The sequence below is a fragment of the Acomys minous genome (assembly GCF_964271855.1).
Source record: "Acomys minous genome assembly, chromosome: 2".
NCBI classification, from domain to species: Eukaryota; Metazoa; Chordata; class Mammalia; order Rodentia; family Muridae; genus Acomys; species Acomys minous.
In genome coordinates, this window is record NC_140484.1 from 80,511,972 (window position 1) to 80,524,883 (window position 12,912).

Below are 12,912 nucleotides of genomic sequence, written 5' to 3' on the forward strand. Positions count from 1 at the left end.
TTTGCCTGTTTCAATGCCACTACTATGCTGTTTTTATTAGTTGCTCTGTAGTACAGCTTGAGATCAGGGATGGAGTTTCCTCCAGAAGATCCTTTATTGTACAGTGTTGTTTTAGCTATCCTGGGTTTTTGTTTTTCCATAGGAAGTTGAGAATTGATCTTGCAAGGTATGTAAAGAACTTTGTAGGTACTTTGATAGGGATTGCATTGAATATGTACATTGCTTTTGTGGTAGGACAGCAATTTTTACTCTGTTGATCTTCCCAACCCCTGAGCATAGGAGATCTTTCCATCCTCTGATATCATCTCCAGTTCGTTTTTTCAGAGATTTGAAGATTTATTTATACAAGTTTTGCACTTGCTTGGTTAGAATTACACCACGATACTTTATATTATTTGTGGCTACTGTGATAGATGTAGTTTCCCTAATTTATTTCTCAGCTCATTTCTTTTTCTTTTTCTTTTTTATTGTTATTTTTGTTTGTTTGTTTTTAGCTTTTAAAAAACTGGTTTATTCAGATTACATTTCAATTGTTTTCCCCTCACTTGTATCCTCCCTCGCCTACCTCCCTGCTTCACCCTATTTACCTCCCCTAGGTCTGTGACAGAAGGCGACATCCTCCCCCACCATATGGTCACAGCATATCAAGTCTCGTCTTGATAGCCTGCCTATTCTTTCTCTGAGTGCCACCAGGCCTCCACTCCATGAGGAAGTGGTCAAATACGGGGCACCAAAGTTCCTGTCAGAATCAGTCTCCACTTTCCACACATCTGTGGAGAATGTCCTGTTTATTGGCTAGATCTAAGTAGGGGTTCAATGCTTACTACATGTATTGTCCTTGATGGGTGCAGTAGTTTGAGCAAATTCTCCTGGGTCCAGATCCTCCGGGCTCTTCCCCACTCTTTCTTCTAATGGATTTAGTGTCTCTAGTTTTATGTTGAGGTCTTTAATCCACTGGGACTTGAGTTTTGTGCATGGTGATAAATATGGGTCTACTTGTATTTTTTTTTTTTTTACATGTAGACATCCAGTTAGACCAGCACCATTTATTGAAGATGCTATCCTTTTTCAATTGAATAGATTTGGATTCTTTGTCAAAAATCATGTATCCATATGTGTGTTGATTTATTTCTGGTTCTTCAATTCGATTCCATTAATCAACCATCCTATTGCTATGCCAGTACCATGCTATTTTAATTACTGTGTTCTATAGTACAACTTGAGATCAGATATGGAGATTCCTCTGGACGATCTTTTATTGTATAGGACTGGTTTAGCTATTCTGGGTTTTCTGTTTTTCCATATAAAGTTGAGAATTGATTTTTCAATGTCTTTAAAAAATTGAGTAGGTATTTTGATAAGAATTGCAATGAATCTGTAAATTGCTTTTGGTAAGATGGCTATATTTTTTCAAGACAAGGTTTCTCTGTGTAATACCCTTTGCTGTCCTGGACTTGTTTTGTAGATCAGGCTGACTTCAAGCTCACAGTGGTCCTCCTGCCTCTGCCTCCCGAGTGCTGAGATTAAAGGCATGTGCCACCACGCCCAGAAAGATGGCCATTTTTACTATGTTAATTCTTCTGATCCACAAATAAGGGAGATTTTCCCATTTTTTGATGTCATCTTCAGTCTCCTGCTTCAGAGATTTGAAGATTTTTTTTTTCAAACAAGTCTTTCACTTGCTTAGTTAGAGTTACTCCTAGATATTTTATATTGCTTATGGCTATCGTCAAGGGTGTAGTTCTCCTAATTTCTTCCTCTGCGCGATTGTCATTTGTATATCAGAAGGCTACTGACTTTTTTGAGTTAAATTTGTATCCAGCCATTTTGCTGAGGGTGTTTATAGTGGGTTTTCCAGTGGAATTTTGGGGGTTACTTTTGTACACTATCATACCATCTGCAAATAGGGATTATTTGACTTCTTCCTTCCCTTCCTTCCTTCCTTGATCTGCTTTTGTTGTCTTATTGCTCTAGCTAGAACTTCAAGAAGATGATTATGTGTTTTTTCTTTCAGTTTGTTTATATAGTGGATTACATTGATGGATTAGTATATATTAAACCATTCCTGCATGTCTGGAATGAAGCCTACCTGGCCATAATGAATGATTTCTTTGATGTGTTCTTGTGTTTTGTTTGTGAGTATCTTATTGAGTATTTTTGTGTCAATGTTCATAAGAGAAATTGGTCTGAAATTCTCTTTTTTGTTGGCTCTTGTGAGGTTTAGGTTTCAAGGTGACTGTGGCCTCATAGAATAAATTTGGTAATGTTCCATCCATTTCTATCTTTTAGAGTAGCTAGAAGAGTTTCAGTATTAGTTCTTCTTTGAAGGTCTGATAGAATTCTGTGCTGAAACCATCTGGCCTTGGGCTTTTTTAGTTGGGAAACTATTAGTGACTGCTTCTATTTCTTTAGGAGAAATAGGACTATTTAATTTGTTTATCTGATCTTGATTCAATTTTGGCAAATGGAATTAAGAAAAAGGTCTATTTCCCTTAGATTTTCTAATTTTGTGGCATATATGTCATTGAAGTAGGATCTTATGATTCTTTGTATTTCTTCAGTGTCTGTCTCCCTTTTTGTTATTATGTTTCCCTTTTTATTTCGGATTTTGTTAATTTGGATACTGTATCTCTGCCTTTTAGTTAGTTTGGGTAACAGTTTGTCTATTTTGTTGATTTTCTCAAAGAACCAGCTCCTAGTTTTGTTGATTCTTTGAATTGTTCTCTTTGTTTTTAATTTATTGATTTCAGCCCTGAGTTTGATTATTTACAAATGTCTACTCCTCTTGGGTATTTCTGCTTCTTTTTTTGCTAGGTCTTCCAGATGTGTCATTAAGTTGTTTATATGGGATTCTCCCAATTTCTTTATAAAGGCACTTAGTGCTATGAATTTTCCTCTTAGCACTGCTTTCAATGTGTCCCTCAAATTTGGGTATGTTGTTCTTTCATTTTCATTGAATTTCAGGGAGTCCTTAATTTCTTTCTTTATTTCTTCCCTGACCCAGGTGTCATTAAGTAGAGAGTTATTTAGTTCCCATGTGTGTGTAGGCTTTTTGTTATTTCTGTTGTTGTTGAAGTCCAGCTTTAGACCTTGGTGATCTGATAGGATGCAAGGTATTATTTCAATCTTCTTGAATCTGTTGAGGCTTCCTTGTGACATACTATGTGATCAGTTTTGGAGAAGGTTTCATGAGGTGCTAAGAAGAAGGTATAATCCTTTGTGTTTGGGTGAAAGTTCTGTAGCTATCTATTAGATACATTTGATTCATGACATTGGTTAGTGTCATTATTTCTTGGTTTAGTTTCTGTTTCAATAACCTATCCTTTTGTGGAAGTGGGGTGTTGAAGTCTCCCATTATTAATGTGTGGGAATCATGTGTGGTTTAAGATTTGTTAATTGCTCTTTTACAAATGTGGGTGCCCTTATATTGGGAGCATAGATGTTCAGAACTGTGATGTCTTCTTGGTTGACTTTACTTTTGATGAGTATGAAATCACCTTCATCTCTTTTGACTAATTTTTTGCTGGAAAACTATTTTATTCGATATTAAAATGGCTACACCAGCTTGCTTCTTGTGTCTGTTTGCTTGGAATAACCTTTTCCAGCCTTTTACCCTGAGGTAAGGTCTATCCTTGTGGCTGAGATGTGTTTCTTGACTGCAGAAGACTGTTGTGTCTTGTTTATGCATCCATTCAGTTAGTCTGTGCCTTTTTATTAGAGAATTGAGACCATTGATGTTGAGGGATATTAATGACCAGTGACTGTTAAATCCCTTGATTTTGATGTTGGTTGCAGTAGAGTCTTTGTATGGTTATATTTTTGCAATGGTGTAATTATCTTTTTCCCATATAATTTTGGGTGTAGCTTGTCACTTTGGGTTGGAGGTTTCCTTCTCATAACTTCTGTAAGGCCAGAATTGTGGATAGGTACTGTTTGAATTTGTTTTTGTCATGGAATATCTTGTTTTCCCCATCATTTGTTATTGATAGTTTTTCTGGGTATAGTAATCTGGCATGGCATTTGTGGTCTCTTAGGTTTTGCAGGGCCTCTGTCCAGGTACTTCTGACTTTTATGGTCTCTGCTCTGAAGTCGGGTGTAATTCTGATTGGTTTGCCATTATATGTTATTTGGCCTTTTTTCCTTGCTGCTTTTAATATTTTTCCTTTGTTCTGCATATTTTGTTTTTGATTATTATATAGCAGGAAGATTTTCTTTTCAGGTCTATTGTATTTGCTGTTCTGTAGGTCTCTTATATGTTTATATGCATCTCCTTCTTTAAATTGGTGAGATTTCTTCTATGATTTGGTTGAAGATATTTTCTGGGCCTTGAAGTCAGGGTCTTCTCTTCTCTTTTCTCAATGCCTTTTATCCTTAGGTTTCATCTTTCCAGGATGTCCTTGATTACTTGCATGTTTTGTGTCAGGAATTTTTCAGATTTAGTTTTTTTGTTGTTGTTGTTGTTTGTTTTTTTGTTTTGTTTTGTTTTGTTTGAAACAGAGTTTCTCTGTGTAGCCTTGGTTGTCCTGGACTCACTTTGTAGACCAGGCTGGCCTTGAACTCACAGCAATCTGCCTGTCTCTGCCTCCTGAGTGCTGGGATTAAAGGTGTGCGCCACCCGGCCCAGCTCAGATTTAGTATTTTCTTTGATGGTTGCTTCAAGTTCTACAATTGTATCTTCTAGTGCTGAGATTCATTCTTGCATCTCTTGGAATCTGTTAGAGAAGCTCACCTCTGCATTGTTTGCTTTCTTCTCTAAGGTATCTCATTCTGCCTTTATCATTGTTTTCATTTTCATCTTCAGATCTTGAACTGTTTTATTGATTTTCTTCCTCTGATTGTATCTACCTGAATTTCTTCGAGTGCCTCTCTATAGACCTGTTTGGCTGCATCTTCCTGTATTTGTTTATGGATTTTATTTGTTTCCTCCATTATTATCTTTATTATTAAGGATTTGAGGTCTTTTTCTTGTATTTCAATTGTGTTTGAGTCCTCAGGGGCTGCTGTTTAGTTTTCTGTTCTGACCCCTCAGAGCTGCCCAACCTCTCTCTCAAATGCATGTGAGACACTGCCAGGCTGTGGAGCCTGGCTTGGCTGGGTTAGATCTGCCCAATTGTGCAGGTAGGTACTGCTGTGGCTGGTAGCTATGTTCCTGCCTAGTCACGTTCTGACCTCACTGCTGTGCTTGGGCTTCCATGTGGCCCTTGGGTCTTTCTCTGGACTGGAACAGGGTAGGTGGGAGGGGTGTGTCTTAGGACAGATCCACCCATTTTTCTGAGATTTCCCAAGGCTAGGAGCTCTGGTGCTTCACTGCCCGGGGTTCAGTCCCATATACTGAGTTTGGGTTATAGAGCCTGGCTGCAGTTTGCAGGCAGGTTCCAGTCCAGAGTCTGGGGAATGGGCTCCCATCCTCCATGGGCTGTTGGTTGACCAAAGACCAGGCCTGCCTGTGGTCTGCACTGTGTGGGACTCCACTCACCTGGCGTTCTCCAATTCTTGTGGTCTGTGGTTCCTAACCAGGCCCCTGGTCTCTGTGTGGTAGATCATATACAGTGTGTGATAGGTGCTGCCATCTTGGAATCTCCAACCAGATTTTTGTATGGGTTCTGGAGAACCAAACTTAGGTCCTCATGCTTGCACAATAAACACTTTACTGAATGACTTTCTCTGCAGCTTCTTAGCAAATATAAGAAGGTCAACCAAATTACAGCCACCAAGACACTTCAGAGCCAAATTATAGTGTAGATCCAATGGTTTTAACATATCTATTTAATATCACACCAAACATATGAGGAACATGCATGGAGCTGCATTTAAAATTGTTCTCCCTATACACCATGAAGCGAGACTTAGATGCCAAATGTACATTTCTTTGAGCCTTGAAAAACTGCCTGGGCGCAGTTACAATATAATGTTCCTGTCTCCAGAACTTTCTCTTTCTGTGTTTGCATTTAGTCTTGTGCCACTAACTTGGAAATGACAACTTTCCATAGGAAATGATCTGCTTTCCATTACAGTAGTTGGGCTTTTCTAGAACAACACCCGAAAGGAACTGTGAGGGGAAAAAAAGCATCAAGATTAACATGAAAAGAGCCAGTTGGTAGAGACAGATTGCTCCCTGCCTCCCTGGGATTCATACAACACCTTGAGCATGACCAAGCATATTTGCTGAGAAATAATGGAATCCCAATGGGTAGAACATGTGTGAGAACACTAACAGTATACAAACTTGGTACAGGGAAGTGCTACAAATATATCCTATGAATGAATAGTCATATACATTAAAGTCCAGTTGTTTGGTTTATTTTCTCCTTTAGCTCACAATCCCACTGTTATCCTCAGAGTACCTTTCTATCTATATTTCTAACCATGATGCCATGGGTACAATCTCTTTTTCCAGTCCATCAGAGCTTTCAATTGGGTGCTCAGTTCTGCAGCCTGGTGCAAGCATGATTCTTTCAGAAAACTAAGCATGATTTTCCTGACATTTCAGCCTTTTAAACCCTTTCTCTGAAGTGTCACCCCTCTCCCCTTTTTGATTCTACCAAGCACCTGCTTGTTGACCTCCATTGCTAAACATATTGACTTTCTAGCCATGGCTTTCTTTCTTCTTCTTCTCCATCTCCCTGCTACTGACAGCTGCAGATTTACAGCCTGGATATTCTGGTGTGTGTTTGTGTGTGTGTATGTGTGTGTGTGTGTGTGTGTGTGTGTGTGTGTGTGTGTGTGTGTGTAAACTCCAAAAGAAATGATTCTCATGCTGATAATCCTAAGACAGAGGAGAACTTAACACTGTCTATTCTCAGTTGCTAAGTCTGTTTTTAAAACTGAGAAACTAAAGACTGGAGAGAGTTGGCAGTAACTACAGTTCCAGGGGACTTCATGGCCACTTCTGGCCTCTTCCTATGCCAGGTGCACATGTGGTACACCCATACATATAAAATAAAAGAAAAATTGAAAAGAAAAAAAAATAACAAAGAAAAATTAAAAACAAAATCTGATAAGCAGCTGCCCAGGGTAAGCCACATTTACTGGGAAGTTCACACAGAACCCATAGAGTCAAAGACAGGCACAACTGGGCAGAAACTCTGGCAACTGAAATCAAAATAAGCACTATTACTGGCCTGCTTTTTTATAGAACTCAGAACCACCAGGCCAGGAATGGCACCCCCCACCATAGGCTGGTACCTCCCCTATTGAGTACTAATTTAGAAAATGCCTTATAGTGACACCTTCCTCTCTGATGACTTTAGCTTGTGTCAAGTTGACACACAAAACCATCCAGTACAAGTGCCCACATCAAAACCATATCTTTCCTGTCTACCTTTTCCCTCAGTTACCATTTTTTTGTCATTTAATTGCCGGTGGTCACTTGGGCAAGGGCTTGTTTCTTGCAGCTTGAGAGAGAGCAGCTTCTGTCCTTCAGGTCGTGGGGGCTGTGGAAAGGTCCTTATAGAGCTTCTTTGGTATCCTGATGGAGTAGGTATACAGGATAAGCGACATTAGTAACATCTTTAGTAACAAAAACACCTCCACTTTCTGGGCCTTTGGAAAACATACAGAATAATTGGGAGGCTTGCTGGTCTCCATGGTTGGCTAGGGCAGTTCTTGTTGAAAGTCTCACTCTGAGGTCCTTCCATAGTGGTTGAATGGGATTAGCCTGGGGCAGTGTGGAAGGTGAAGAATGTGAAACTTGATTCTCATTGAACTAATTGGATTCTATTTGCATTCATTTCCCTGGAGAAATGTTTTATCTTCAGATGGCACCTATCATTGCAGCAGAACTAGGTGCATGAGACCAATGATGCTGTGTGGACAAAATTAGCGATGGTGCATTAGGCAAAGGATGAAAGCATCCAGGACTCACAGAGCATGGGCTGCATAAGCTGCCTTCTTTCCTGCCCTCCGGAAGAGAACTTCTTGGTGGGTTTCTTAGCACCAGCTGGATGGAAACAGGTCATAGCAGAGAAAGAGAATACTTCTACACCAAGCACAAAATATCACTTCATAGTGGTGCAGACACTTCAAAAAACATTAACTTTTAAAGTTTATGTGCACTTGTTAAGGGGAAACTTCTCCCAAAGGCCCTCTGAGACTTGAAATGCAATGTGAGTGCCTTAGATCAATGTAACTCTTTCAAAAGAAAGCATTTAATTTTGGAACTTGCTTCATGGTGAAAGTCAGACAGCCATAGTGTTACAGCCATAGCTGAATGCTTTACATCCTGGTCTGTAGGTAACATGGAGAGAGAGAGAGAGAGAGAGAGAGAGAGAGAGAGAGAGAGAGAGAGAGAGAGAGAGAGAGAGAGCGCCAGAGCCCAAAGACAGCTCCCAGTGGCACACCTCCTCATACAAGGCCACACTTCTAATCCTTCCTAAGCAGTTCCATTCCCAGGTGGTCAATGTAAGTCTATAATATCTAAGCCTATGGTGGCTATTCCCATTCAAACCACCACAATGAAGGTCATCCATCACCCACCAATGTGCCCCAGGCCGTTATGCTGTGTTGGTAAGGTTCCTGAACCTAAAATTATAAGTTTGTTTTTAACTAATTACTTCTAAGATGTGTGTTTAAGGTACAAGTGTGTTTTAAAGTTATTTGATTGATTATCTGATTGGCAATCATAATGTGTGGTTTGGTGTTGGGAGCCGGCGCTGGTTCCCTGTCTCCTGGAAAGCCCTTGTGGCCAGTGCGCATGCGCAATGACGTCACCTGCTTGCGCAACAATATGCTAATTGGGTGTTCTCTGGAGCACCAATGACAAAAGAGGACACGCCCCTATATTCCCTATATAAGCCGCGGGTTTTCTGGGGCAAGGTCCTTTTCTCTCCATCTGCAATCAAGAAGAGCTGTAACAATCAAGAAGAGCTGTAACAATAAAATCACCGTCAGAAGAATCCTGAGTTGCTGCGTCTCCTTTGTCGGCGAAGGCTGCGCGCGACAAGTGGTGCCGAAACCCGGGAACTGCCGACCCCTGGGTGAAGGAACGACTTGAAGGACCCCTGACTGCTCGTCGGAAGAGGATTCAGAACTGACGGCGTGAGGAGCCTAGGCACTTTTCTGCAAGGTACGATTTCTGTTGTTTGGTACGGTCCTCTGTCTCAATTGTGGGAAACGGGACAAGACTTACATGTCCCCTTTCTGTACTACAGATTAATTTACTGTCAGTCTCAGGTAGATAACCGAGCAAGCGCTCCCGCTCCTGTAGGTAAAGGAAGCATGGGAAATCAACAAGTTAAGCTGATTCTGGAGGCAACGCGGGCGTTGCTTAGACAGAGAGGTTTAACAATTCCAGAGCAAGTGCTGATTAATTTTTTAAAAGAGGTGGATCGAGTGGCTCCCTGGTTTACTTCCACAGGATCCTTATCCAAGGGGTCATGGAGTAAGTTAGGGACAGACTTGATTACTGAAAAGGAGCAAGGAACATTGAGAGCAGGCACATGGCCAGTTTATAAGATGATTAAATCATGTATAGAAAATAAGAGATGTAGGGAGACGGTTAACGAAGGACAGAGGGTTTTGGCCGACCATCAAGATAGTCTATCAGAAGCAGAAAAGGGAAGAGGTTTAAGGAAAAAGAAGAAACCTCGAACAAAAAGATTTGAGTTTAAGGAGGGAAAGGAGAGACAAAAGGAGGGAGAAAAAGAGGAAGCCAGGAGGCTTTATTCCGTCTTAGACGGATTCAAAAATTTCAGGGTGGAATCCTCTGCCTCTGAGGAGACGTCCTCAGAGGAGGAGGACCTTAAGCATGATTCGTCTAGTTCAGAAGAAGAGGGACTAGATCCTGAGGAACAAGCAGAATTGGACGAGGAAGCTGCTGAATATGAGTCAGAGAAATATGGGCCTAATCCCCCATTTGCCCCTGGGTATAGACCATCAGCGCCTCCCTTAGAGGAGAAAGTGATGTTGGTGGAAAACAAAAGGATGGCAACGAGGCCTAAGACAGCTAGCTCTCTGATTTCAGAGAAAGAAAGACAGAAGATTAGAGCAGCCTTTCCCGTGTGGGAAGATGCACAACAACAACGACAATATTCTCAATTAGAGTTAAAACAGTTAAAAGCCTTGGCGGAAGCAGTTCAAACTTATGGCAATAGTGCTTCCTATACTCAGGCATTGGTGGACAGGCTAGCGGATCAGGCCATGACTCCACAGGACTGGTATAATACAGTTAAGGCATGTCTCACTATGGGACAATACTTAGACTGGAAATCTATTTTTCATGACCTGTGTGCGAGCCAAGCTAGACAAAATTAAAATATGTTCATGTATCAGTTGATACTTGTTCAGAAATTATTCATGCCACTCCTCTTACAGGAGAAAAGGTGGCTCATGTCATCACCCACTGCCTCGAGGCCTGGGCAGCCTGGGGAAAGCCCCTACAGTTGAAAACTGATAATGGGCCGGCCTATACTTCAAAATCCTTTCAACAATTTTGTCAAAAGATGGGAGTCCATCATATAACTGGACTACCATATAATCCACAAGCTCAAGGCATTGTGGAACGTGCAAATGGCACAATAAAAATGTATTTACAAAAACAAAAAGGGGGAATGAGCCCCATTATCAATATGGGTCCAAGGACTTCTATCTCCCTTATCTTATTTACTTTAAATTTTTTAAATTTGGATTCTGAAGGACGGTCTGCAGCAGACAGACATGTTGGTCATTCATCACCGCGAGAAATGGTGAAATGGAAGGATGTTATTGATAACAAATGGAAAGGCCCGGATCCAATATTAATAAGGTCCAGGGGAGCTGTTTGTGTTTTTCCACAGGACCAAGAAAATCCAATTTGGGTGCCGGTGCGGCTGACCAGGATAGTGAAAAAGGACGAGAAGGATGGAGACCCCTCTGCAGGTTCTTCTGAGTCTGCTGATGCTGAGTCCAGTGTTAAGGGCGCAGGAGCTTCGGTGGGGAATACTGTCAGTGTACCCTGTCCCGTTTCCAGTGATGTATGATGCACAAGTTTTTCGCACAAGTTTTTCCACGCTTTTTCTATTTGACATAATTCCACCCACATAGACCCAAAGAAGGGACGGGGATGGGTTCATTTGGCCTTTTGTCTTTGGTTGCTCTGAAAATTTAAAAGACAACAACAGCGTGACAGAATTGTGCTTGCACAGGCTATGCTTGCTGTGGAACAAGGGGCATCTCCTCAGGTTTGGTTTAGCATGCTCAAACATTGAGACACTATCCTGGTTCTAGCATTCCTGAAGGGCACAGGTTCCCATTGCACCAGGATGCTACAGGATAGACCTGTGCACCTCCCGGGGCTCGAGTTCCCATTGCACGGGAATTCGGGTGTACAGGGTCTCCGTCCATGTAACTTCCTTGATCGCTCCCTGCTGCTGATGCGGAGAGCTGGATCGGTAATTTCATGGCTTCAGTTTGGCATTTTTAATTGAAAGTTAAGGGGGAGATGTCGGGAGCCGGCGCTGGTTCCCTGTCTCCTGGAAAGCCCTTGTGGCCAGTGCGCATGCGCAATGACGTCACCTGCTTGCGCAACAATATGCTAATTGGGTGTTCTCTGGAGCACCAATGACAAAAGAGGACACGCCCCTATATTCCCTATATAAGCCGCGGGTTTTCTGGGGCAAGGTCCTTTTCTCTCCGTCTGCAATCAAGAAGAGCTGTAACAATCAAGAAGAGCTGTAACAATAAAATCACCGTCAGAAGAATCCTGAGTTGCTGCGTCTCCTTTGTCGGCGAAGGCTGCGCGCGACAGTTTGGAGGTTACACTAAATCTGAACACTAAATTTCCCCTAAGTGTCTGCTCTACGTTTGATATCTCCACTGCTTACATAGATATGAGAAGAGGGGGAAAGAAGGCTGTCTGGATCCCTGCCATCTTCTCCTGAGAGCACATTTCTGTTAATGTGGCCACTTGTGAATTCACACAGCTTCTTTCTCTTATAGAATTAAGATATCATCCCAGGGAGGAATCACTCAAGCACTTACAGATTAACAAAGTGAAGGATGGTTCTGGCTAATGTAAAAAGGAAACCAGCCCTGACCAGAAACTCTTATCAGCTTATATAGTTTTATAGCCTCAAATTACACTTCGAACAGTTAAGTATGAATCACAGAGACAGAAATTCCAAGGTTGATTTGTTTGGACAAATGAGAAGATTTACCATGTAAAAACATTGTCATAGTTTTTTCAATACAGACAGGGTTGTTATTCCAGGTATGTGTTAACCAAGCTATCGTGATGCCTGGCTTAATTATAATACTCCTGAAAAGAAAATCAGGACTTAATAATGGTAGCCCTGACCCAGTGCCTCCAATTGAATTGCCCACTAGAGGCATGTTCTTTGATATAGGAGTATGTCTAATACCGGTTGGGAGCCAGTGGTGTCTCCTTTTCTTATGCGAATAGTGTCTAATTGGCAACAATCTCAGTGAACAGATCTTAACAGAAGCGTAGGCTTAGGAAACCTAAACTTTAGTTATTTTGAATGTACAAATTTTTCTCTTTACAGTTTCTACAAGTCAAGTCAGTACACTACTCATCCTTGAGTGCTGTATTAGCTAAATTTGACTCTGTAAAACTTATTTCCTGAGCAACTTTAGTACAGTGTTGCCTGTCCTCCCCATCTTCATTCAAAACCTTCAGATCCATGGGTGTTCAATCACTCTATTCTATCACCTCAGTTCAGGCCTCTTTTAATCGGTGGATTCAATGTTGTTTGTTGGTTTCCTTTTCAGCACTGAACATAAACCCTAAATCTTTTCATATACTTGGAGAGTGCTCCTTACCATTGCGTTTTATTTTACTTTTTGAGCTAGAGCCTCCCTAAGTTGCCAAGACTGGCCTTGAACTCATTCTGTAGCACAGGCAGAACTGGAATGCTTGCTGATCCTGCCTCAGCCTCCTGAGTAGCTGGGATGACAGATGCATGTCATCGCACCTGG

The 12,912-nt window shown here is 41.4% G+C and overlaps 1 long non-coding RNA gene across 1 annotated transcript; it reads left to right on the forward strand.

Annotated features, from left to right (window-relative positions):
- Window positions 1–8,854: 8,854 nt before the first annotated feature.
- Window positions 8,855–10,975, forward strand: LOC311592227. Its single transcript, XR_014777346.1, has 2 exons — window positions 8,855–9,064; window positions 10,773–10,975. It is a non-coding gene; the product is annotated as an uncharacterized lncRNA (long non-coding RNA).
- The last annotated feature ends 1,937 nt before the right edge of the window (window positions 10,976–12,912 follow it).